Source organism: Odocoileus virginianus, chromosome 5 (genome assembly GCF_023699985.2).
Source record: "Odocoileus virginianus isolate 20LAN1187 ecotype Illinois chromosome 5, Ovbor_1.2, whole genome shotgun sequence".
In the NCBI taxonomy this organism is placed as follows: domain Eukaryota; kingdom Metazoa; phylum Chordata; class Mammalia; order Artiodactyla; family Cervidae; genus Odocoileus; species Odocoileus virginianus.
Genome location: NC_069678.1, coordinates 37785607 through 37809233, shown reverse-complemented (window position 1 = coordinate 37809233; position 23627 = coordinate 37785607). Strand labels below are relative to the sequence as shown.

General features: G+C 40.0%; 1 long non-coding RNA gene across 1 annotated transcript in view; it reads left to right on the top strand.

Moving 5' to 3' along the window:
• LOC139035197 (uncharacterized) overlaps positions 1-23627 on the top strand; it is a 67725-nt gene that overhangs the window by 32748 nt on the left and 11350 nt on the right. The gene's annotated exons all lie outside the window — the stretch shown is intronic.

The following is a 23627-nucleotide window of genomic DNA, read 5'->3' as shown; positions in this document are numbered from 1 at the left end:
GTATGACAAAACCCACTACAATATTGTAAAGTAATTAGCCTCCAACTAATAAAAATAAATAATAAATTTAAAAAAAAAACAGCCTGACAATTCTTATTAATATTTAACTTTATTTCTCGACCATCTATTCTGTCCTGTCTGTTCATCCTAGTAAACTCAGTACAACACTTCAAATAACTATCATTTGTATGTTGTTTCAGTAATTTAGTGAATTCTTTTTAATACATGTTTTGGTTCCTCTTACCCACAAATTCTTAGTGAAAATTAGGATCACTTTGTGAAATTCCTCCATGATTAGGATTATGTCACATATAACAGGAAAATACAAATGACTTATAGATACTATTTTTAGTTAATTGTTTTCATATTTGAGTATGGATTGCTACTTTATTTAAAACCCCTTTTCAGTCTTTCAGTATTATTGGGTAGTTTTCTATAATTCTTTTCAAATTCAAATTTGAATTTGCCTTATTATTCATCCTGTTTATTTGTAATTAAAAAACAAATAACCAATATTGCACTATTTTAAGTGTATAAATTAAGTATATTTAAATGTTGATTATATTCACGTCATTGTGGAACTGATCTCTAGAGCTTATTTTTCCTGCAAAACCAAACTGTATACCTACTGAACAACTTCCCATTACCCTCTAACCCTAGCCCTTCACAACCACCATCCCACCTTCTCTTTATATGAGTTTGGACTACCTTACATACTTCATGTGAGTGGAATCAGAAAGTATTGCTTGCTTTTGTAGCTTGCCTATTTTAATTAAAATAATGGTTTCATGGTCAACCCATGTTATAGCATGTAGCAAGATTTTTCTTTTTTAAAGCTAATGTTTTCCTTGTGTGTATCTACAGCAATTTTTTATCCATTCATCTGTTGATATGGGCATATGGTTTATTTCCACCTCTTGTGAAAAATGCTCAACGTGAATAATTCTCTTTGAGATACTGCTTTTAATTCTTGTGGACATGTACCCAGTAGTGGAATTTCAGGCTCATATGATAACTCTACTTCGTTTGAGGACTCACTGTACAATTTTCCATAGGAGCTGCATAATTTTTCATTTCCACTCCCAATGCACAAGAGCTCCAATTTCTTCATGTGGTAATCAATATTTGTTATTTCCTATTTTTTAATAGTGGCCATGCTCATATACGGGGCTTCCCAGGTGGTGCTAGTGGTAAGGAATCTGCCTGCCAACACAGGAGACTCGAGAGACATGGGTTTGATCCCTGGGTTGGGAAGATTCCCTGGAGGAGGAAATGGCACCCTACTCCAACATTCTTCCTGGAAAATCCCATGGACAGAGGAGCCTGATGGGCTACAGTCCATGGGGTTGCCAAGAGTTGAACACAATTGACCGACTGAGCACACACATGCATTGTTGTATACCTTTCAGCTCTAAATATTGTGTGATTTTGTTCTACAAGTGAGCTGATGGAAAAATAGCAGAGATTATATTTTTCCAGCACTTTACAGCTAAGTCTGGACATAATGATTAAGTTTGAAAGTGAAATATGAGCAGAAGCACATGTGTGTCTCTATGGAGTGGAGTTGTAGAATGCTGATCCTATACTCTGCCAGCCTGTGTTTCCCTTCTTATTGTCTGAATTACAGATTTTGCAGTAGTCAAGTTCTGACCTTGTAGGTAAGCAATGTATCTTAGTGGGTGCAGAATGTCAAACTGAAAGAAAATTGAATCCCTGAATGACCATTTCACATAAGCCTTGAGTGTTAGAATTATATTAATCATGCTTTCTAACCCATAGCAATAGCCTTTTGATCTCTATCTCCAGTATCCACTTTATTCTCTCCTCCTGCCATCAGAGAGACAGTCCTCTAGCACAGCTCTGGGCAAGCCTAATAATAACCTTCAATATTCTACGTGTCTTGAAGCCCATGACTCAGGTCCCAACACATCTTTCAAACTCTTTTTCTACGAGCTGCTACATGACTACAGTGGATTCGGGCTGATCCTAGAATCCCACCTCTGTATATTTGCTTATTCCCCTTCTACTCCCTTGGATTATTGCTGCTAAGTCACTTCAGTCATGTCTGACTCTGTACGACCCCATTCCTGGGATTTTCCAGTTAAGAACACTGGAGTGGGTTGCCATTTCCTTCTCCAATGCATAAAAGTGAAAAGTGAAAGTGAAGTTGCTCAGTCATGTCCGACTCTTCGCGACCCCATGGACTGCAGCCTACCAGGCTCCTCCGTCCATGGGATTCTCCAGGCAAGAGTACTGGAGTGGGGTGCCGTTGCCTTCTCCACCCTTGGATTATAGATTCCAGTAAAACATACCCCTGTGTGTTGCAGGAAAGCCATACCATGTCCCAACTTGAATACCCCAAAATATGGACTGTTTAAAAAACTGATCCTCTAATTTCACCATGAAATCTTAAAAGAATATATTTTAATACTTCAAATTATGAAGGAGAGGATATTAACTCATATTAAAAGACAAATTTTCCATAAAAAATGCTATGGGTTGCATGTCATTACATGCCAAAGGAAATGGGTATATTTAATATTTAAAATTAGAAATTTGTTTCCTGAATTTCCTCCATGTCAAGATTTTTTTTTATTACATTATTTCTTAATTGAAGGATAATTGTTTTACAGAAATTTTGTAGGTTTCTGCCAAATATCAATATGAGTCAGCCATAGGTCAAAGTCTTTCTTGATTCAACTGTCATTTTAAGAATCTATTTTTGACAGCTTTACAAAAAGTGAATCTCTAATATTTAAGTGCTAGTTTGTATTATGGCATTGTCAAAAAGTCAACTTCATACCAAGATGCTGCTGAAAATGGAATTAACACTTTTAATGTCTTGTCATCCACTCAGAATATTCTGGGCAAAGTGGCTGATGATCCAAAGTGCATGGAATCAGAGATTCCATGACACAGTTCCTACCTGCATCCTTCTAGAAGACAACAGATGTAGTAAAAGAGCAATTGGATCATGCAATTCTAGTTCACTAGTTCAAAACAGAGGAGTGCCTTACATTCCTATATTTTTAATTTCTCCAGAATTATTGCTTACACTAACATTCAATGATTATCAGAAGTACCCTAATAGAAGAAAAATCAAAAGCTGAGAGGAAAATTTCTGATGATTTGACAGATTTCAAAATTTTAAATATTCACTTTTTAATTTTTTTATTTTTTAAAACTAAGAAACTGAAGTATAGTTGATTTACAGGGTGTTAATTTGTACTGTACAGTGACATGATTCAGTTTGAGTCTCTATTTGTGAATCACTGAAAGTGAATGCCCAAAATATACAAATCCTGGTCCCCCAAATCTGCATTCATCCCAGGGGAAAACATGGAAGAACAAGCCTCTAAGAGAAAGTGATTATTTTGAACTATAAAATCATAGTTTTATAAATATACACAGAACTTTCCATGGGGCACCTTTGGACAAGAGAGCTCCTCTGACATGGGCTCCAGGATGGCCTGAATGACTGTCTAAAGCCATGACAAACCTAGACAGCATATTAAAGCAGAGACATTACTTTGCCAACAAAGATCCATATAGTCAAAGATATGGTCTTTCCAGTAGTCATGTATGGATGTGAGAGTTGGACCATAAAGAAGGCTGAGTGCTGAAGAATTGATGCCTTTGAACTGTGATGTTGGAGAAGACTCTTGATAGTCCCTTGGACGGCAAGGCCATCAAACAAGTCAATCCTAAAGGAAATCAATTCTGAATATTCATTGGAAGGACTGATGCTGAGGCTGAAGCTCCAAACTTTGGCCACCTGATGCAAAGAGCTGACTCATTAGGAAAGACCCTGATGCCGGGAAAGATTGAAGTCAGGAGGAGAAGGGGACAACAGAGGTTGACATGGTTGGATGGAATCACCAACGCAATAGACATTAGTTTGAGTAGGCTCCAGGAGTTGGTGATGGAAAGGGAATGCAGGCGTGCTGCAGTCCATGGGGTCATAAAGAGTCGGACACAACTGAACAACTGAACAACAACAAAAGTTATACCACCTTAGGCAAAAGACTGGAAGAGGTGTGGAAACATGTGAATGCTGCATAGCATTCTCTTAAAAGAGTATCAAGTTCTTTGCTTTCTGTCTCCTGATGTCATGAAATGTCCTACTCATTGAGGTGAAAATCAGTTCAGTTCAATTCAGTCGTTCAGTCGCATCCAGCTGTTTGTGTCCCCATCGACTACAGCACACCAGGCTTCCCTGTCCATCACCAACTCCCTGAGTTTACTCAAACTTGTGTCCACTGAGTCGGTGATGCCATCCAACCATCTCATCCTCTCTCATCCCCTTCTCCACCTGCCTTCAATCTTTCCCAGCATCAGGGTGTTTTCAAAAGAGTCAGTTCTTCACATCAGGTGGCCAAATTATTGGAGTTTCAGCTTCAAGATCAGTCCTTCCAATGAATATTCAGGACTGATTTCCTTTAGGATGGACTGGTTGGATCTCCTTGCTGTCCAAGAGACTCTCAAGAGTCTTCTCCAACACCACAGTTCAAAAGCATCAATTCTTTGGCGTTCATCTTTCTTTAGAGTTGAACTCTCACATCCATACATGACTACAGGGAAAGCCATAGCCTTGATTAGATGGACCTTTGTCAGCAAAATAATGTCTCTGCTTTTTATATGCTGTCTAGGTTGGTCATAACTTTTCTTCCAAGGAGCAAGCATCTTTTAATTTCATGGCTGCAGTTACCATCTGCAGTGATTTTGGAGTGCCCCCAAAGTAAAGTCTGTCACTGTTTCCACTGTTTCCCCATCTATTTGTCATGAAGTAATGGGATCATATGTCATGATCTTAGTTTTCTGAATGTTGAATTTTAAGCCAACTTTTTCACTCTCCTCTTTCACTTTCATCAAGAGGCTCTTTAGTTCTTCTTTGTTTTCTGCCATAAGGATGGTGTCATCTGCATATCTGAGGTTATTGATATTTCTCCCGGCAATTTTGATTCCAACTTGCGCTTCATCCAGCCCAGTGTTTCTCATGATGTATTCTGTATATAAGTTAAATAAGCAGGGTGGCAATATACAGCCTTGACGTACTCCTTTCCCCATTTGGAATCAGTCTGTTGTTCCATATCCAGTTCTAACTATTGCTTCCTGACCTGCATACAGATTTCTCAAGAGGCAGGTCAGGTGGTCTGGTTTTCCTATCTCTTGAAGAATTTTCCACAGTTTGTTGTGATCTATGCAGTCAAAGTCTTTGGCATAGTCAATGAAGCAGATGTTTTTCTGAAATTCTCTGCTTTTTGATGATCCAGCAGATGTTGGCAATTTGATTTCTGGTTCCCGGGCCTTTCCTAAATTCAGCTTGAACATCTGGAAGTTCACGGTTCATGTACTGTTGAAGCCTGGCTTGGAGAATTTTGAGCATACTTTACTAGTGTGTGTGTATGTGTGTGTTCAGTTGCTCAGTCGTGCCTGCCTCTTTGCAACCCCATGGACTGTAGCCCTCCAGGCTCCTCTGTCAACGAGATTCTCCAGGCAAGAATACTGAAGTGGGTTGCCATTTCCTACTCCAGGAGTAGTGTGTGAGATGAGTGCAATGTGAGATGAGTGCAATTGTGTGGTAGTTTTGAGTATTCTTTGGCATTGCCTTTCTTTGGGATTGGAATGAAAACTGACCTTTTCCAGTCCTGTGGCCACTGCGGAGTTTTCCAGATTTGCTGGCATTTTGAGTGCAGCACTTTCACAGCATCCTCTTTTAGGATTTGAAAGAGCTCAACTGGAATTCCATCACCTCCACTAGCTTTGTTTGTCGTGATGCTTCCTAAGGCCCACTTGACTTTGCATTCCAGGATGTTTGGCTATAGGTGAGTGATCACACCATCATGATTATCTTTGTATGATATGTACCTATGTATGATCTTTTTTGTATGGTTCTTCTGTGTATTCTTGCCACCTCTTCCTAATATCTTCTGCTTCTGTTAGATCCATGCCATTTCTGTCCTTTATTATGCCCATCTTTGCCTGAAATGTTCCCTTGGTATCTCTAGTTTTCTTGAAGAGATCTCTAATCTTTCCCATTCTATTGTTTTCCTCTATTTCTTTGCACTGATCATTGATGAAGGCTTTCTTATCTCCCCTTGCTATTCTTTGGAACTCTGCTTTCAAACAGGTTCATCTTTCCTTTTCTCCTTTGCTTTTTGCTTCTCTCTCTTTTTTCACAGCTATTTGTAAGGCCTCCTCAGATAGGCATTTTGCTTTTTTGATGAAAATAGCCTCCCTCAAATGCAGGACTCTTGTCTGACCTGGGAGATCCTCAGTCATCTTCATTATCTGCTCTCTTCCTCTCAACCTATAGACAAAAACTGTCTTTTTGTTTGTTAAATAAATTAATCCTGGATACATATCTTTCCCTATACATGATGTAGGTCTTTCACTTCCATGTGGAGACACACTACATTCTTTATCCTTTTCCTTCTTTTCCCAGTCACTCCTCTATCCAACCTGTCTCCTGTCCCCTCCTCATCTCACTAAACCTGTCCTCATCAAGGTTGCTGATCAGCTTCATCTTGACTCTTTCTTAGAATACACTATTTATAACTTAATGCACAACAATCTCTATCCCAATTCCTGATAATTTTATTTGTTGCTTATTTTTCTCAGAACCACTTATCATCATCTAACACACATATGGACTTTGACTTTTTTTGTTTTGGTTAATCACCTGCCTGACCCTAGACTAGAGCTGCATGGGGAAGGGTTTTGTTCACTTCTGGACACTGAGAACTTAGAACAATGCATAGTACGTGTAGGTATTCCACACGTATTTGTTGAATTATTGAGACATCACGTTGTCTTGGAACTCCTAGAACCTTTTCTGACCACTTCTCTCATTTCCTCCATGTCACATCCTGCCTCTGCTCACCCCTTAGATGTTCATGTTCTCAAGACCCCATCATATATCCTTTGCTTTCTCATTCTGTTCATTTTATGCATCATATGGGCATCATTCAAACATAAATAATTTTGCTGTCAAACAAATCCTCCCTACTTCTCTGGGCGTTCAAGGTCTTATTATGGATTTAGAAACTATGTTTCAAGACTCAGTCCTCTCTACTCTGCTACTGGGAATCTTTTTCAGAACTTAACTCAGGTGACAGCTCAGTGATGGTTGATACCTATGGTGATAGCTTCTCCATTTCATTTTCCTCCTCTTCACATGGACAGAAATAAGAAAAGGAAGTGCTACATATTAGTGAATAGGAATGTAGGGTTCTCATCTCAGCCTTCTCACAAATTCTGCTTATGAATGCATGCTTTTGCTTCTTGGGAGTCAGATAAAAATATATAGGTTAATAGAAGTTGCATTAATCCTATAACATATGGAGTTTAGCTTATAAAGATATGTGGTGAATAAGGGACAGAGCATGTTTCTTGAGACAGTATTTTATATGTATAAAGTTTGGATTGTCTGTTGAAATGAAAGTAATATCTCTTCCTGTTGGGCCCTTAATTTCTTGCAGGTTTAACCCCTTTAGGTTCTGGGAAACCTGGACTACCTGCTGTCACTCACTGTATGTTGGGAACTTCTCTTCCCTTGCTGGTTTCCATCTGGGATCCACAATGTGATCTGAATCCAAGGTCATCTAAATGTGTTATGTAGCACATTCCTACAAACACTGGTTCTTCTGTGCACAGAGCTTGGACAATGAGGATCATAGGAAAAATTGTGGCCTAGCCTTTTAATTTGCTGTCTTAATTCAATTTTTGTGACTTATTCTTGGGAATAGTAAACTCATGTGTTGGATAATGAAGTTAAATTCTCTTGTTGTTCAGTTGCTAAGTTGTGTCCTATTCTTTGTGACCCTGCGGACTGCAACATGCCATGCTTCCCAGTTCTTCACCATCTCCTGGAGTTTTTCTCAAACTCATGTCCATTGAGTTGGTGATGCCATATTATCACTACTTTTTTTTTGCTCAGTGTGTCCTATGTTTGTTCATTTAGAGCTTCTTCAAACTGGTTCTTGTGTAATGGTGTGATATGCCAGAGTTTAACCACTTTTCTATGTATGGCCATTTAGATTGCTTTCAATATTTTGCAATTACAAGCAATGCTGAAATGAACAAACCTACAAACCTTCTCATATTTTTTTCTTTTCATATTTTTGTTGCTATTTCTTCAGGATAGGTTACTGGATGTGAGATTGTGGGTTCAAAAGGTAAGAGCATATGGTTTTGCTAGATGTGGACAAAGTCCTCTCCAGAAGGGTATGTTACATTTTATTCTCACTTTTTTTTTTTTTGCATTTTATTCTCCAAGAAATGAACTTTTTCCTTGGTATCTCATCTTTTTTTTTTATATTTTAATTGGAGGCTAATTACTTTACAACATCGTGGCAGCTTTTGCCATACATTCACATGAACTAGCCATGGTGTACATGTGTTCCCCATCCTGATCCTTCCTCCCACCTCCCTCCCCATCCCATCCCTCAGAGTCATCCCAATGCACCAGCCCTGAGCACCATGTCTTATGCATCAAGCCTGGACTGGCGATCTATTTCACATATGATAATATACATGTTTCAATGCTATTCTCTCAAATCACCCCACCCTCTCCTTCTTCCACAGAGTCCAACAGTCTGTTCTTTACATCTGTGTCTCTTTCGCTGTCTCATATACAGGGTCATTGTTACCATCTTTCTAAATTCCATATATATGCGTTAATATACTGTACTGGTGTTTTTCTTTCTCACTTACTTCACTCTGTATAATAGGCTCCAGTTTCAGCCACCTCATTAGAACTTATTCAAATGTATTCTTTTTAATAGCTGAGTAATATTCCATCGTGTATATGTACCACAGCTTTCTTATCCATTCATCTGCTGATGGACATCTAGGTTGCTTTCATGTCCTGGCTTTTGTAAACAGTGCTGCAATGAACATTGGGTACATGTGTCTCTTTCAATTCTGGTTTCCTCAGTGTGTATGGCCAGCAGTGGGATCTCTGGATCATATGGCAGTTCTATTTCCAGTTTTTTTTTAAGGAGTCTCCACGCTCTTCTCCATAGTGGCTGTACTAGTTTGCATTCCCACCAATAGTGTAAGAGGGTTCCTTTTTCTCCACACCTTCTCCAGCATTTATTGTTTGTAGACTTTTTGATAGCAGCCATTCTGACTGGCATGAGATGGTACCTCATTGTGGTTTTGATTTGCATTTCTCTGATAATGAGTGATGTTGAGCATCCTTTTATGTGTTTGTTAGCCATCTGTATGTCTTCTTTGGAGAAATGTCTGTTTAGTTCTTTGGTCTATTTTTTGATTGGGTCTTTTATTTTTCTGGAATTGAGCTGCAGGATTTGCTTGTATATTTTTGAGTTTAATTCTTTGTCAGTTGCTTCATTTACTATTATTTTCTCCCATTCTGAAGGCTGTTTTTTCACCTTGCTTATAGTTTCCTTCATTGTAGAAAAACTTTTAAGTTTAATTAGGTCCCATTTGTTTATTTTTGCTTTTATTTCCATTACTCTGGGAGGTGGGTCATAGAGAATCCTGTTATGATTTATGTCAGACAGTGTTTTTCCTATGTTTTCCTCTGGGAGTTTTATAATTTCTGGTCTTACATTTAGATCTTTAACCCATTTTGAGTTTATTTTTGTGTATGGTGTTAGAAAGTGTTCCAATTTATTCTTTTCCAAGTAGTTGAACAGTTTTCCCAGCACCACTTGTTAAAGAGATTGTCTTTTCTCCATTGTATATTCTTGCCTCCTTTGTCAAGGATAAGGTGTCCATAGGTGTGTGGATTTATCTCTGGGCTTTCTATTTTGTTTCTTTGATCTATGTTTCTGTCTTTGTGCCAGTACCATACTGTCTTGATGACTGTTGCTTTGTAGTATAGCCTGAAGTCAGGCAGGTTGATTCCTCCAGTTCCATTCTTCTTTCCCAAGATTTCTTTGACTATTCGAGGTTTTTTGTAATTCCATACAAATTGTGAAATTTTTTTCTTCTAATTCTCTGAAAAATACCGTTGGTAGTTTGATAGGGATTACATTGAATCTATAGATTGCTTTGCATAGTATACTCATTTTCACTATGTTGATTCTTCTGATCCATGAACATGGTATATTTCTCCATCTATTTGTGTCATCTTTGATTTCTTTCATCAGTGTTTTATAGTTTTCTATATATAGGTCTTTTGTTTCTTTAGGTAGACTTATTCTTAAGTACTTTATTCTTTTTGTTGCAATGGTGAATGGAATTGTTTCCTTAATTTCTCTTTCTGTTTTCTCATTGTTAGTGTATAGGAATTCAAGGGATTTTTGTGTGTTAATTTTATATCTTGCAACTGTACTGTATTAGTTGATTAGCTCTAGTAATTTTCTGGTGGAGTCTTTAGGGTTTTCTATGTAGAGGATCATGTCATCTGCAAACAGTGAGAGTTTTACTTCTTCTTTTCCTATCTGGATTCCTTTTATTTCTTTTTCTGCTCTGATTGCTGTGGCTAAAACTTCCAAAACTATGTTGAATAGTAGTCATGAGAGTGGGCACCCTTGTCTTGTTCCTGACTTTAGAGGAAATGCTTTCAGTTTTTCACCATTGAGGATAATGTTTGCTGTGGGTTTATCATATGTGGCTTTTATTATGTTGAGATATGTTCCTTCTATACATGCTTTCTGAAGGTTTTTTTTTTTTATCATAAGTGGATGTTGGATTTTGTCAAAGGCTTTCTCTGCATCTGTTAAGATAATCATATGGTTATCTTTAAATTAGTTAACGTGGTGTACCACTGATTGATGTGTGAATATTGAAGAATCCTTGCATTCCTGGCATAAAGCCCACTTGGTCATGATGCATGATCTTTTTAATTATGTTGTTGGATTCTGGTTGCTAGAATTTTGTTAAGGATTTTTGCATCTATGTTCATCAGTGATATTGGCCTGTAGCTTTCTTTCTTTTTTTTTTTTTTTGTGGCATCTTTGTCTGGTTTTGGTATTAGGGTGATGGTGGCCTCATAGAATAGAAGTTTACCTTCCTCTGCAATTTTCTGGAAGAGTTTGAGTAGGATAGGTGTTAGCTCTTCTCTAAATTTTTGGTAGAATTCAGCTGTGAAGCCATCTGGTGCTGGGCTTTTGTTTGTTGGAAGATTTCCGATTATGGTTTCGATTTCTGTGCTTGAGATGGATCTGTTAAGATTTTCTATTTTTGCCTGGTTCAGTTTTGGAAAGTTATACTTTTCTAAGAATTTGTCCATTTCTTCCAAGTTGTCCATTTTATTGGCATATAGTTGCTGATAGTAGTCTCTTATCCTTTGTATTACTGTGTTGTCTGCTGTGATTTCTCCATTTTCATTTCTAATTTTGTTGATTTGATTTTTCTCCCTTTGTTTCTTGATGAGTCTCGTTAATAGTTTGTCTATTTTATTCATCTTCTTGAAGAACTAGCTTTTAGTTTTGTTGATTTTTGCTATGGTCTCTTTTGTTTCTTTTGCATTTATTTCTGCCCTAATTTTTGTGATTTCTTTCCTTCTGCTAACCCTGGGATTCTTCATTTCTTCCTTTTCTAGTTTCTTTAGGTGTAGAGTTAGGTTATTTATTTGATTTCTCTCCTGTTTCTTGAGGTAGGCTTGTATTGCCATGAACCTTCCCCTTAGCACTGCTTTTACTGAATCCCATAGGTTTTGGGTTGTTGTCTTTTCATTTTGATTTGTTTCTATGCATATTTTGATTTCTTTTTTATTTCTTCTGTGATTTGTTATTTAGAAGTGTGTTGTTTAGCCTCCATATGTTTGTATTTTTAATAATTTTTCCCTGTAGTTGACATCTAATCTTACCGCATTGTGATCAGAAAAGATGCTTGAGATGATGTCAATTTTTTTTAATTTACCAAGGCTAGATTTATGCCCAGGATGTGATCTATTCTGGAGAAGGTTCCCTGTGCACTTGAGAAAAAGGTGATTGTTTTGGGGTGAAATGTCCTATAGATATCAATTTGGTCTAACTGGCCCATTGTATCATTTAAAGTTTGTGTTTCCTTGCTAATTTTCTATTTAGTTGATGTATCCATAGGTGTGAGTGGGGTATTAAAGTCTCCCACTATTATTGTGTTGCTGTTAATTTCCCCTTTCATATTTGTTAGCAGTTGCCTTACATATTGCTGTGCTCCTATGTTGGATGTATATATATTTATAGTTGTTATATCTTCTTCTTGTATTGATCCTTTAATCATTATATAGTGTCCTTCTTTGCCTCTTTCCACAGCCTTTATTTCAAAGCCTATTTTATCTGATACGAGTATTGCTACTCCTGCTTTCTTTTGGTCTCCATTTGCATGAAATATCTTTTTTCCAGCCCTTCACTTTCAGTCTGTATTTGTCCCTAGGTTTGAGGTGGGTCTCTTGTAGGCAGCATATATAGGGGTCTTGTTTTTGTATCCATTCAGCCAGTCTTTGTCTTTTGGTTGGGGCATTCAACCCATTTACATTTAAGGTAATTATTGATAAATATGATCCCATTGCCATTTACTTTGTTGTTCGGGGCTTGAGTTTATACACCTTTTCTGTTTCCTGTCTAGAGAAGATCCTTTAGCATTTGTTGAAGAGCTGGTTTGGTGGTGCTGAATTCTCTCAGCTCTTGCTTGTCTGTCAAGCTTTTGATTTCTCTGTCATATTTGAATGAAGTCCTTGCTGGGTACAGTAGTCTGGGTTGTAGGTTATTCTCTTTCATCACTTTAAGTATGTCCTGCCATTCCCTTCTGGCCTGAAGAGTTTCTATTGAAAGATCACCTGTTATGGGAATCCCCTTGTGGTTTATTTTTTTGTTTTTCCCTTGCTATTTTTAAGATTTTTTCTTTGTGTTTGATCTTCATTAATTTGATTAATATGTATCTTTGGGTGTTTCATCTTGGGTTTATCCTCTTTGGGACTCTCTGGGTTTCTTGGACTTGGGTGGCTATTTCCTTCCCCATTTTAGGGAAGTTTTCAGCTATTATCTCCTCGAGTATTTTCTCATGGCCTTTCTTTTTTGTCTTCTTCTTCTGGGACTCCTATGATTCGAATGTTGGGGCATTTAACATTGTCCCAGAGGTCTCTGAGGTTGTCCTTGTTTCTTTTAATTCTTCTTTCTTTTTTCCTCTCTGCTTCATTTATTTCCACCATTCTATCTTCCACCTCACTTATCTTCTGCCTCAGTTATTCTACTGTTGGTTCCCTCAGAGTGTTTTTGATCTCAGTTATTGCATTATTCATTGATTGACTCTTTTTTATTTCTTCTAGGTCCTTGTTAAACTTTTCTTGCATCTTCTCAATCCATGTCTCCAGACTATCTGTAACTCCATTTTGTTTTCAAAATTTTGGATTATTTTTACTATCATCATTCTGAATTTTTTTTCAGGTAGACTGCCAGTCTCCTCCTCTTTTGTTTGGTTTGATGGGCTTTTATCACGTTCCTTTAACTGCTGAATGTTTCTCTGCCTTTTCATCTTGTTTACGTTGCTGTGTTTGCAGTGGCCTTTCTCTATGCTGGAGGTTTGTGGTTCCTCTTTATTGTAGAGGTTCCTTCCTGTGGGTGGGGTTGGACGAGTGGCTTGTCAAGGTTTCCTGGTTAGAGAAACCTGCATCAGTGTTCTGGAGGGTGGAGCTGGATCTCTTCTCTCTGGATTGCAATTAAGTGTCCAGTAGTGAGTTTTGAGGTGTCTGTGGGTTTGGTGTGACTTTTGGAAGTTTGTATTTTTGTGCTCAGGGTTATGTTCCTGCTTTGTTGGAGAATTAGCTTGGTATGTCTTGCCCTGAAACTTGTTGGTTCTTGGGTGGAGCTTGGTTTCAATGTAGGTATGGAGGCTTTTGAATGAGCTGTTGTTGTTTAATGGTCCCTGGAGTCAGGAGTTTTCTGGTGTCTCAAGTTTTGGATTTAGGCCTTCTGCCTCTGGCTTTCAGTCTTATTCTTATAGTAGCCTCAAGACTTCTCCATCCATACAGCTCTGATGATAAAACATCTAGGTTAATGGTGAAAAGATTCTCCACAGTGAGGGACACCCAGAGAGGTTCACAGAGTTACATGAAGAAGAGAAGAGGGAGGAGGGAGATAGAGGTGACCAGCAGGAGAAGAGGGGGAATCAAAAGGGGAGAGAGTAGTCTAGCCAGTAATCAATTCCCTGTTTGCTCTCCACAGTCTGGAACACTCAGAGGGGTTCACAGAGTTCCATAGAGAAGAGAAGAGGGAGGAAGGAGATGGTGGTGACCAGAAGGGAAGGCGGGGGAGTCAAAAGGAGAGAGACCAATCTAGCCTGTGATCAGTTCCATAAGTTTTCTCCATAGCCTGGAACACCCAAAGAGATTCACAAAGTTAAGTAGAGAAGAGAAGGGGGAGGGAGGAGATAGAGGTGACCTGGGGGAGAAAAAAGAGTCAAAAGGGGAGAAAGCAATGAAGCCAGTAATCACACTCCTAAGTAGAAATGGGTACTGAAGATTGGATTCTTAAAGGTACAGAATTGATAACAAATATCAAAAAGCAAAGATTAAAAATCTAGAGTAGAGGTTAAACTCTCAAAAATACAATATTAAAAAAAACAAAACAAAATTGCAAAAGTTATATATATATATATATATATATATATATATATACATATATAATGAAATTTGCTTTAAAAATAGGGTCTCCTCCCCCCCCCAGGTAATAGTAGGTTTTAAAAATGAAAATTAAAGGACTACTAACTTAAAAATTAAAAAATTTTTTTTAAACTAAAAAATTATAATAGTAAGAGTATATCTAGGAATTTCTCTGGAGCTGTTGAGGGCAGTGTGTGGTCAATTCAGTTTCAGATAGTTCCTTGTTCCACCTTATACTTCTTCTCAAGGTCTATAGGTCCCTTCCAATGTAGCCAGTACTAACTACAGGGTTTTAATCTGTTGGATCTGTCACTTCCAAAGCCATTCCCTCTTCTTTGTTTATTTTGGCTTTCTCTGTTTGCAAGTCTCTTCAGTATTTAACTTCTGCCCTGATACAAGGGGGTGAAGGTGGTCATTTATTTGGGCTTATTTGTTCAATTGTGCTGTGAGGACGGAGGAACACTACAAATAAATATCACTGGCATGATACTACAAACAAATATCACTTGCAGTGTCTGGACCACACTGGCCCCTGCTCCCAGTGTGTGTGCCTTCTCGGTCTGCACTGCTCAGGCTCCAGGTTGTTCTGCCAGGGTACTGTCTAAGTTGGGCCCTGGGTTGCGCACACTTCCCAGATCTATGCCACTCAGGTTCAGGTTCTTGGGTACTCCACAAAGGCACAGACTCAGCTGGGCCTGTGTTTTGCACCCTTCCCAGGTTGGAGCAGCTCAGCTGACCAGGTGCTTGGCGAGCACAGTCTTCCCATCTGGGCGGTGCGTCTTACCACCTCCCCCGTCCCAGCCACTGGGTTTGCTGGGTGCGCAGTGAGAGCGCCGTCTCAGGTGTGCATGTGTCTCCTCTGGGGAGCTGATCTCTGGCTGCGACCCTCCTGATGGATGTCAACCATCCAGGATCCCAGGAAGACTTGGTTAGCAACTGGGAGCCTGCTCACAGTTTGGTAGGGGATGCCATGTCTGGGGCCGAGTTTGCCCCTTGCCTTCTGGCTCTGCCTGGCACCCGCCTGCCTCTCTGCATCCGGCTGGCGATGGGCCAGTCTGCAGCTGGCTGAGCCCCCTCTGGTGTTCTCTCAGTCCTTTGTTCTGTGAGCAGGCCTGGCAGTGCCTTAGGTTAGAGCTTCTCACGGGAAAGTTCTCTTTCTCTCTCTCTCTCCCCTCTTTTTTTTTTTTCCTTTTCCTCTCTGACTATTCCATGGTTTGGGTTGCTCTCTCACGTTGGTTCCCTCAGATTGCCCTCAGGGCATTCAGGCCTGGTCCTTACCCTAAGCAATGCAGCCTGTGCCTCCCTGTTCAGCCCCCGCTTGCTAGTGGCGGACGCCAGCGTCTGAGCTACTTCTCTGCTGGGAGTTGCAGTTAGGTGTGTAATCTGTGGGTTTTATTTATTTAATTTTTCCTCCTGGTTATTTGGCCCTCTGAGATCCCCAAACTCCCCACAGACCCGCCCCTGAGAGGGTTTCCTGGTGTTTGGAAACTTCTCCTCTTTTAAGAATCCCTCCCTGAGATGGGTCTCCATCCCTGACTCATTTGCCTCTCTTTTTATCTTATATTTTGTCCTACCTCCTTTCAAAGACAATGGGCTGCCTTTCTAGGTGCCTGGTGTCCTTCGCCAGTGTTCAGAAGTTGTTTTGTGGTGTTTGCTCAGCGTTCAAGTGCTCTTTTGATGAATTTGTGGGGGAGAAAGTGGTTTTCCCATCCTATTCCTCCGTCATCTTAGGACTACCCCTCATCTCTTGACTTCATCACAAAATTTGCTTTGGAAGCTCCACTTCTTCATATTTAGGTCACTGGGTTGAACAAAGCTGAGCTTTCTCAGGTCGGGTGTATAGTAGCAATAGTAGGTAGCCTGCATCTAGAGAAATGTGTCAAATATACCTCTGTACTTTGAAATGCAGATAGTGTCCTCATCTAGCCTTGGTCCTGATTTCTCTTAAGTCTGTCTCTGAGCAGAGTCTGGGTCAGATGGAGTGATTCAGACTCCACATTGGCTTCCTTCTCTTACTGTTCAGCGTGGCCCCTGGAGCTGCCAGGGCCCATCTTGTCTTCCATTCACTGGTTCTGAATCTTTGCATCTGCATTCACATGTTTCTCACCAGGCCTGATACCTCAATGTGACTCTTACTCTGTTGGCTTTTTACTCAATTGTGTTTTCAGATTTTGACCTGTTTTTTTTAATTTTTAATTTATTCTTTACCACTTCCATATGCATTAGCTTGCATATTGCTTTAAATTCATTCAGGTAATGAAGCTACAATTATGAAGCAGTCTTTGATGAATCATGGCTTGTGTTTTCCTCTGAATCTACTCTACCTAATGTGTTTATTTACACAATTGTAGGCATGGCCTCTTTAACTAGGCCTGGATAATTTGATAATTTTGTTGATTTAAAAGCAGTGAAAACCTTCTGTTAGTAGCCTTTTCTGTGTCTTTTTAATTTCAATGTCTCAATCTTGACAACTTGAGATGATCATGACCTAACATTTGTTAGCTCTTTGAGATACAAATAAACATAGAGTATAACACCCTCATTTTCAGTCTTATCCTATAATGAAGAATGATTTGCTTCCACTGTAGAGTTAATTGTTTCTGACCTGTTCACACTGAGGGCTTATTTCTAATAGGAGGTGAATCCTGTCCCCTATTTAGTTTAGCAACTCTGCAGAGGAAAATAGTAAAAAAAAAAAAAAAAAAAGAAAGAAAGAAACAAACAAACAAACAAAACACATATTTTTCTATGATCAGGACCCATTTCCTCTTAGAACAGGCCTACAAGATTTGTTGAATAGGGTGATAGTCTGTTCAACTTTATAGCTTAAGCATAACATGATAAAATGGAAATCAATCAGTGGCTGACCCAGTGAAGGCTAGACAACTTGATGATGAAAGTCCATGTGGAGAGAGAGGTCCCAGTCTTCTGGCCATCCCACTCAGGCCACAGACTGTGGACGAGGCAGCGCAAGGTCCTCCACCTCCTACAGATTCACACATAGAATATAGCCATGTGACTGAGACCAGGTGAGTCCAGGAAAAGAACTACCCACTCCACTCATAGTTTTTCTATAATGAGAAATAAAATAAATTTTGCTTTTGTTCAATAGGTTTGCAGTGTTTCTTATGTGGCAACAGACAATAGAGTCCACCAGTTGGTAAACCTCTTTGGCATTATATAATAAAGTTTAACATAAATACCCAAGGACTTGGCCATTTTACTTTTAAATATATTGCTATCAGAAATGTATGCACATGCACACCAAGGAAATACATATAATGATCATATCAGCAATATTTGTAATACTTCAGCAGTGAAAATAGCCAAATTTTTCATAAACAGTAAATGAATAAGTACCTTGTAGTATATTTGCATTGTATAACATAACTTCTAATAACTACTATGAAAAGACTTAAAGCATGAAAATGACAAAATTACAGTTTAATCTAACAACATGGATGAATCTCCTAGTGGTAATGTTGAATGAAAGGAGCCAGACACAGTAGAATCCATATTGTTTGATTCCATCTATGTATAGTTGATAAGCAAGCAGATCTAATCTCTGATGTTAAAAGCCAGGTAGTAGCTATTAGATTGGTGCAAATGTAATTGCAGTTTGGGACCATGAATTTTAAATCATTATAACTAGACTCAAACACATCTTTATTAATTAAAATAGGAACCATAACAATCAACACATTTTTGCCAACAAAAATAAGTTTGCTTATTCCTGTAGCATAAAAATCTGTGCTTCAGGATTTAATGAACTGTTGGAAAGCATTTTCTGCCTCCTGCTGGTTCTGGAAACATTTTTGCTGCAAAAAGTTGTCGAGATACTTGAAGAAGTGGTAGTCAGTTGGCAATATGGCAGATGAGGCAAAAGTCTGTAGCCCAATTTGCTCAACTTTCAAAGCAATGGTTATGTGACCTTGTGTGGTCGGATAGGTCAGGCACTGGATCTTTTCTATTGACCAATGCCACTGCAGGCATTGCAGTTTTCAGTGCACCTCATCAATTTGCTGAGCATGCTTCTCAGATGTAATGGTTTTGCCAGGATTCAGAAAGCTGTAGTGGATCAGACCAGCAGCAGACCACCAAAAGGTCATGACCTTTTTTTGATGCAAGTTTGGCTTTGAAAAGTGCTTTGGAGCTTCTTCTTGGTCCAACCACTGAGCTGGTCATTGCTGGTTATTGTATAAAAGCCACTTTTCATCACATGTCAAAATCCAATTGAGAACTGGTTGGTTGCTGTTGCATGCAGTAAGATAAGACACTACAAAATAATGACTTTTTTTGATTTGTGATCAGCTTCAGATCAGTTCAGCCGCTCAGTTGTGTCCAACTCTTTGCGACCCCATGAATCGCAGCACGCCAGGCCTCCCTGTCCATCACCAGCTCCCGGAGTTTACTCAAACTCATGCCCATCGAGTCGGTTATGCCATCCAGCCATCTCATCCTCTGTCGTCCCCTTCTCCTCCTGCCCCCAATCCCTCCCAGCATCAGGATCTTTTCCCAATGAGTCAACTCTTCGCATGAGGTGGCCAAAGCATATATAGGGGTCTTGTTTTTGTATCCATTCAGCCAGTCTTTGTCTTTGTCTTTGTCTTTGTCCATTTACATTTAAGGTAGTTATTGATAGGTATGGTCCCATTGCCATTTACTTTGTTGTTTTGGGCTCACGTTTATACAACCTTTCTGTGTTTCCTGTCTAGAGAAGATCTTTTAGCATTTGTTGAAGAGTTGGTTTGGTGGTGCTGAATTCTCTCAGCTTTTGCTTGCCTGTAAAGCTTTTGAATTCTCCTTCATATCTGAATGAGATCCTTGCTGGGTACAGTAATCTAGGTTGTAGGTTATTCTCTTTCATTACTTTATGTATGTCCTGCCATTCCCTTCTGGCCTGAAGAGTTTCTATTGATAGATCAGCTGTTATCCTTATGGGAATCCCCTTGTGTGTTATTTGTTGTTTCTCCTTTGCTGTTTTTAATATTTGTTCTTTGTGTTTGATCTTTGTTAATTTGATTAATATGTGTCTTGGGGTGTTTTGCCTTGGGTTTATTCTGTTTGGGACTCTCTGGGTTTCTTGGACCTGTGTAACTATTTCCTTCCCCATTTTAGGGAAGTTTTCAGCTATTATCTCCTCGAGTATTTTCTCATGGCCTTTCTTTTTGTCTTCTTCTTCTGGGACTCCTATGATTCGAATGTTGGGGCGTTTCACATTGTCCCAGAGGTCCCTGATGTTGTCCTCATTTCTTTTGATTCTTTTTTCTTTTTTCCTCTCTGCTTCATTTATTTCCACCATTTTATCTTCTACCTCACTTATCCTATCTTCTGTCTCCGTTATTCTACTGTTGGTTCCCTCTAGAGTGTTTTTAATCTCATTTATTGCATTATTCATTTTTAACTGACTATTTTTTATTTCTTCAAGGTCCTTATTAAACATTTCTTGCATCTTCTCAATCTTTGTCTCCAGGCTATTTATCTGTAACTCCATTTTGTTTTCAAGATTTTGGATCATTTTTATTATCATTATTCTAAATTCTTTTTCAGGTAGATTCCCTATCTCCTCCTCTTTTGTTTGACTTGGTGAGCATTTTTCATGTTCCTTTACCTGTTGGGTATTTCTCTGCCTTTTCGCCTTGTTTAGATTGCTGTGTCTGGAGTGGGCTTTCTGTATTCTGGTGGTCTGTGGTTCCTTTTTATTGTGGAGGTTTCACCCAGTGGGTGGGGTTGGACAATTGGCTTGTCAAGGTTTCCTGGTTAGGGAAGTTTGTGTCGGTGTTCTGGTGCATGGAACTGGATTTCTTCTCTCTGGAGTGCAATAGAGTGTCCAGTAGTGAGTTTTGAGATGGGTCTATGTCTTAGGTGTAACTTTGGGCAGCCTGTATGTTGACACTCAGGGCTATGTTCCTGCATTGCTGGAGAATTTGCGTGGTATGTCTTGCTCTGGAACTTATTGGCTCTTGGGTGGTGGCTGGTTACAGTGTAGGTATGGAGGCTTTTGGATGGTCTCTTATTACTTAATGTTCCCTGTAGTCAGGAGTTTTCTGGTGTTCTCAGGTTTTGGGCTTAAGTCTCCCGCCTCTGGATTTCAGTCTTATTCTTCCAGTAGTCTTAAGACTTCTCCAACTATACAGCACTGATAATAAAACTTCTAGGTTAATGGTGAAAAGATTCTTCACCATGAGGGACATCCAGAGAGGTTCAGAGTTACATGAAGAAGAGGAGAGGGAGGAGGGAGATAGAGATGAGCAGGAGGAGCAAAAGGGGGACTCGAGGAGAGAGACAGCTCTACACAGTTCTCTGTTCCCAAAGTGTCCTCCGTAGCCCAGACACCCACAGAGATTCACAGAATTGGATTGGGAAGAGAAGGGGGAGGGAGGAAATAGAGGTGATCTGAGGGAAAAAACAGACAGTCAAAAGTGGGAGAGAGTAATCAACACACTCCTGAATAAAAATGGGAACTGAATATTGGATTCTTAAACGTCCAAAATTTATATCACATACTGAAAAACAAAGATTAAAAAATCTAGAGTAGAGGTTAGACTCTTAAAAATACAATATTAAAAACAAAAACAAAAATACAAAAAATTTTAGAAATATATATTAAGTTCGGTTTAAAAGCAGGGCCCCTTTTTTGTTTTTGCAAAGTTATAGTGAAGTGAAAATGAAAATTAAGGAGTAATAGAGGACTTTAAAAGAAAATAAGAGAAAAAAAAAAAAAAATTTTTTTCTAATAAAAAATAGTAAAAATATATGAAAATGAAAGTTAAGGAGTAATGGAGGAGTAATAGGGAATTTTAAAAGAAAATAAAAGAGAAAAAATTTTAAAAAAATAAAAAAAATTTTTTAATTAAAAAAAAAGTAAAAATATATCTAGGAATTTCTCTGGAGCTGTTGCGGTCAGTGTAGATTCAGTTCAGTTTCAGATAGCTCCTTGTTCCACCTTACACTTCCCGATATCTATAGGCCCCTTCTGGTTTAGTTGGTGTTACCCACGGGGATTTTAATCTGTAGCACCGGTCACTTCTGAAGCGGTTCCCTTTGTTTATTTGGCTTCTGTTTGCTGGTCTCTTCGGTGTCTAATTTCCGCCCTGACACAGGCGGGTGGAGGTGGTCTCTTGTTTAGGCTCGCTAGTTCAGTCGTGCTGCGGGGAGGGAGGGGCGCTGCAGACAAATGTCACCGGCCTGTGTGGGGAGCACTCGCAGTGTTCCGGCCACACTGGATTTGCCCCCGCTCATGAGTATGTGTTTTCCCCGTCTACACTGCTCAGGCTCCTGGCTGCTCTATATGGAGCCGGCCCTGTGTTGCGTGCGGTTCCAGTTTTCGGATATTCCACGAAAGTGCGGACTCAGTTGGGCCCACGTTTTGTGCCTTCCCCGGCCCGAGCAGCTCAGGCAGCCAGGAGCTTGACGAGCGCACTCTCCCCGGTGCGGTGTGCCTTATCCCCTCTGCAGTCCCTGCCTCAGTTTCTGCGCACACCAGTCGGATGCGTGCACCTTGTGTCTGTTCTCAGGAGCTGGCCTCTAGCCGCGACCCTCCCAGCTGATCCAGAATCTCAGGAAGTCTTTGGTTAGAAACTGGGAGCCTGTTTGCAGTTTGGTAGGGGTGCCTTCTCTGGGGCCGAGTTTGCCCCTTTCCCCTCCCCCCTGCCTCCTGCCTCCAGCGGGGGATGGGCCGGTCCACCGCTTGCGAGCTCTTCTCTGGAATTGCTCAGTTCCTTGTTCTGCAAATGGCCGGCAGTGTGTTCCGGCCGGTTAATTTTCTCTCTCTCTCTCTCTTGCTATCCCACAGTTTAAGTTGCTATCTCACGTTAGCTCCCTCCGATTGCCCTCAGGGCATTCAGGCCCAGTCCTTACCCTAAGCAATGCCTCCCACTCCTCTTGTTCGGCCCCCACTTGCTGGTGGCGGATGCGGGCATCTGGGGTACTTTTCTGCTGGGAGCTGCTTTTAGGCATGTAATCTGTGGGTTTTATTTATTTTTCCCCCTAGTTAGGTTGCCTTCCGAGATTCGAAAACTTCCCCCAGATCCGCCAGTGAGAGGGTTTCCTGGTGTTTGGAGACTTCCTCTATTATGACTCCCTTCCCGGGACGGGTCTCTGTCCCTAGCTCTTTTGTCTCTCTTTTTATCTTTTATATTTTGTCCTACCTCCTTTCGAAGATGATGGGCTGCTTTTCTGGGCACCTGATGTCTTCTGCTAGTGGTCAGAAGTTGTTTTGTGAAGTTTGCTCAGCGTTCAAATGTTCTTTTGATGAATTTGTATGGGAGAAAGTGGTCTCCCCGTCCTGTTCCTCCGCCATCTTAGCTCCTCCCCCAGACAACCACTTAGGACTGAACATCAGAGTTGGGCAGATTCCTTTCACTCTGTTGTAATCGTCCAGTCCCTCACTCTTAACTGCTTCGTTTCTCTAAGCCATGATCACTTCCTGGCACAAACGGGTATGCCTGTTTCTTATTTGCATTACTTCTCATGTGTGTTGGACAGGCATGATGGGGAAGCAGAACTCCTCACTGCCCCGTCACCACCTTTACCAGACCATCCAGACTTCCAGTATTCAGGGCATTTCTCTGGTGACACCAGAGGGTCTTTGGGGACTGCGCCAGCTGTGGAACTTATTCCAGAGACTTTGGTCAGAGAAGTGACAACTGAACCTTAACTCACAGCCCTTAAGAAAGCAGAGTCATGCTGTAGATGCCACAGTCTGTCAGCCTGTGGCTGTCATGTTCAGTGAGAAATGGATCTTCATATCAAAAGCACAGTTTTATTTCAACAGAAGCTCCTTAAGCAACTGACAATTATGGTGGCAACCGAAGTATTGCCAATTACAGACTCTTTCTTCACTATTTTAAACAGTATCATTGTTCCGTGAGCCAAAGGTGGTTATTTAATTGCTGGATAGTTTTCTGACATAGAAACTCAAGGAACCCAGAGCATGTGGGGTATCCAGTCCCTCTCAGAGAAAAACAGCAGGTTCAGATGGGTGTGCACATGCTTTCTGCCCAAGTCCTCCTCTATATTGGCTAAAATCTGCCATGGAAAGGGCTCATTTGCTTAGATTTATAAATGA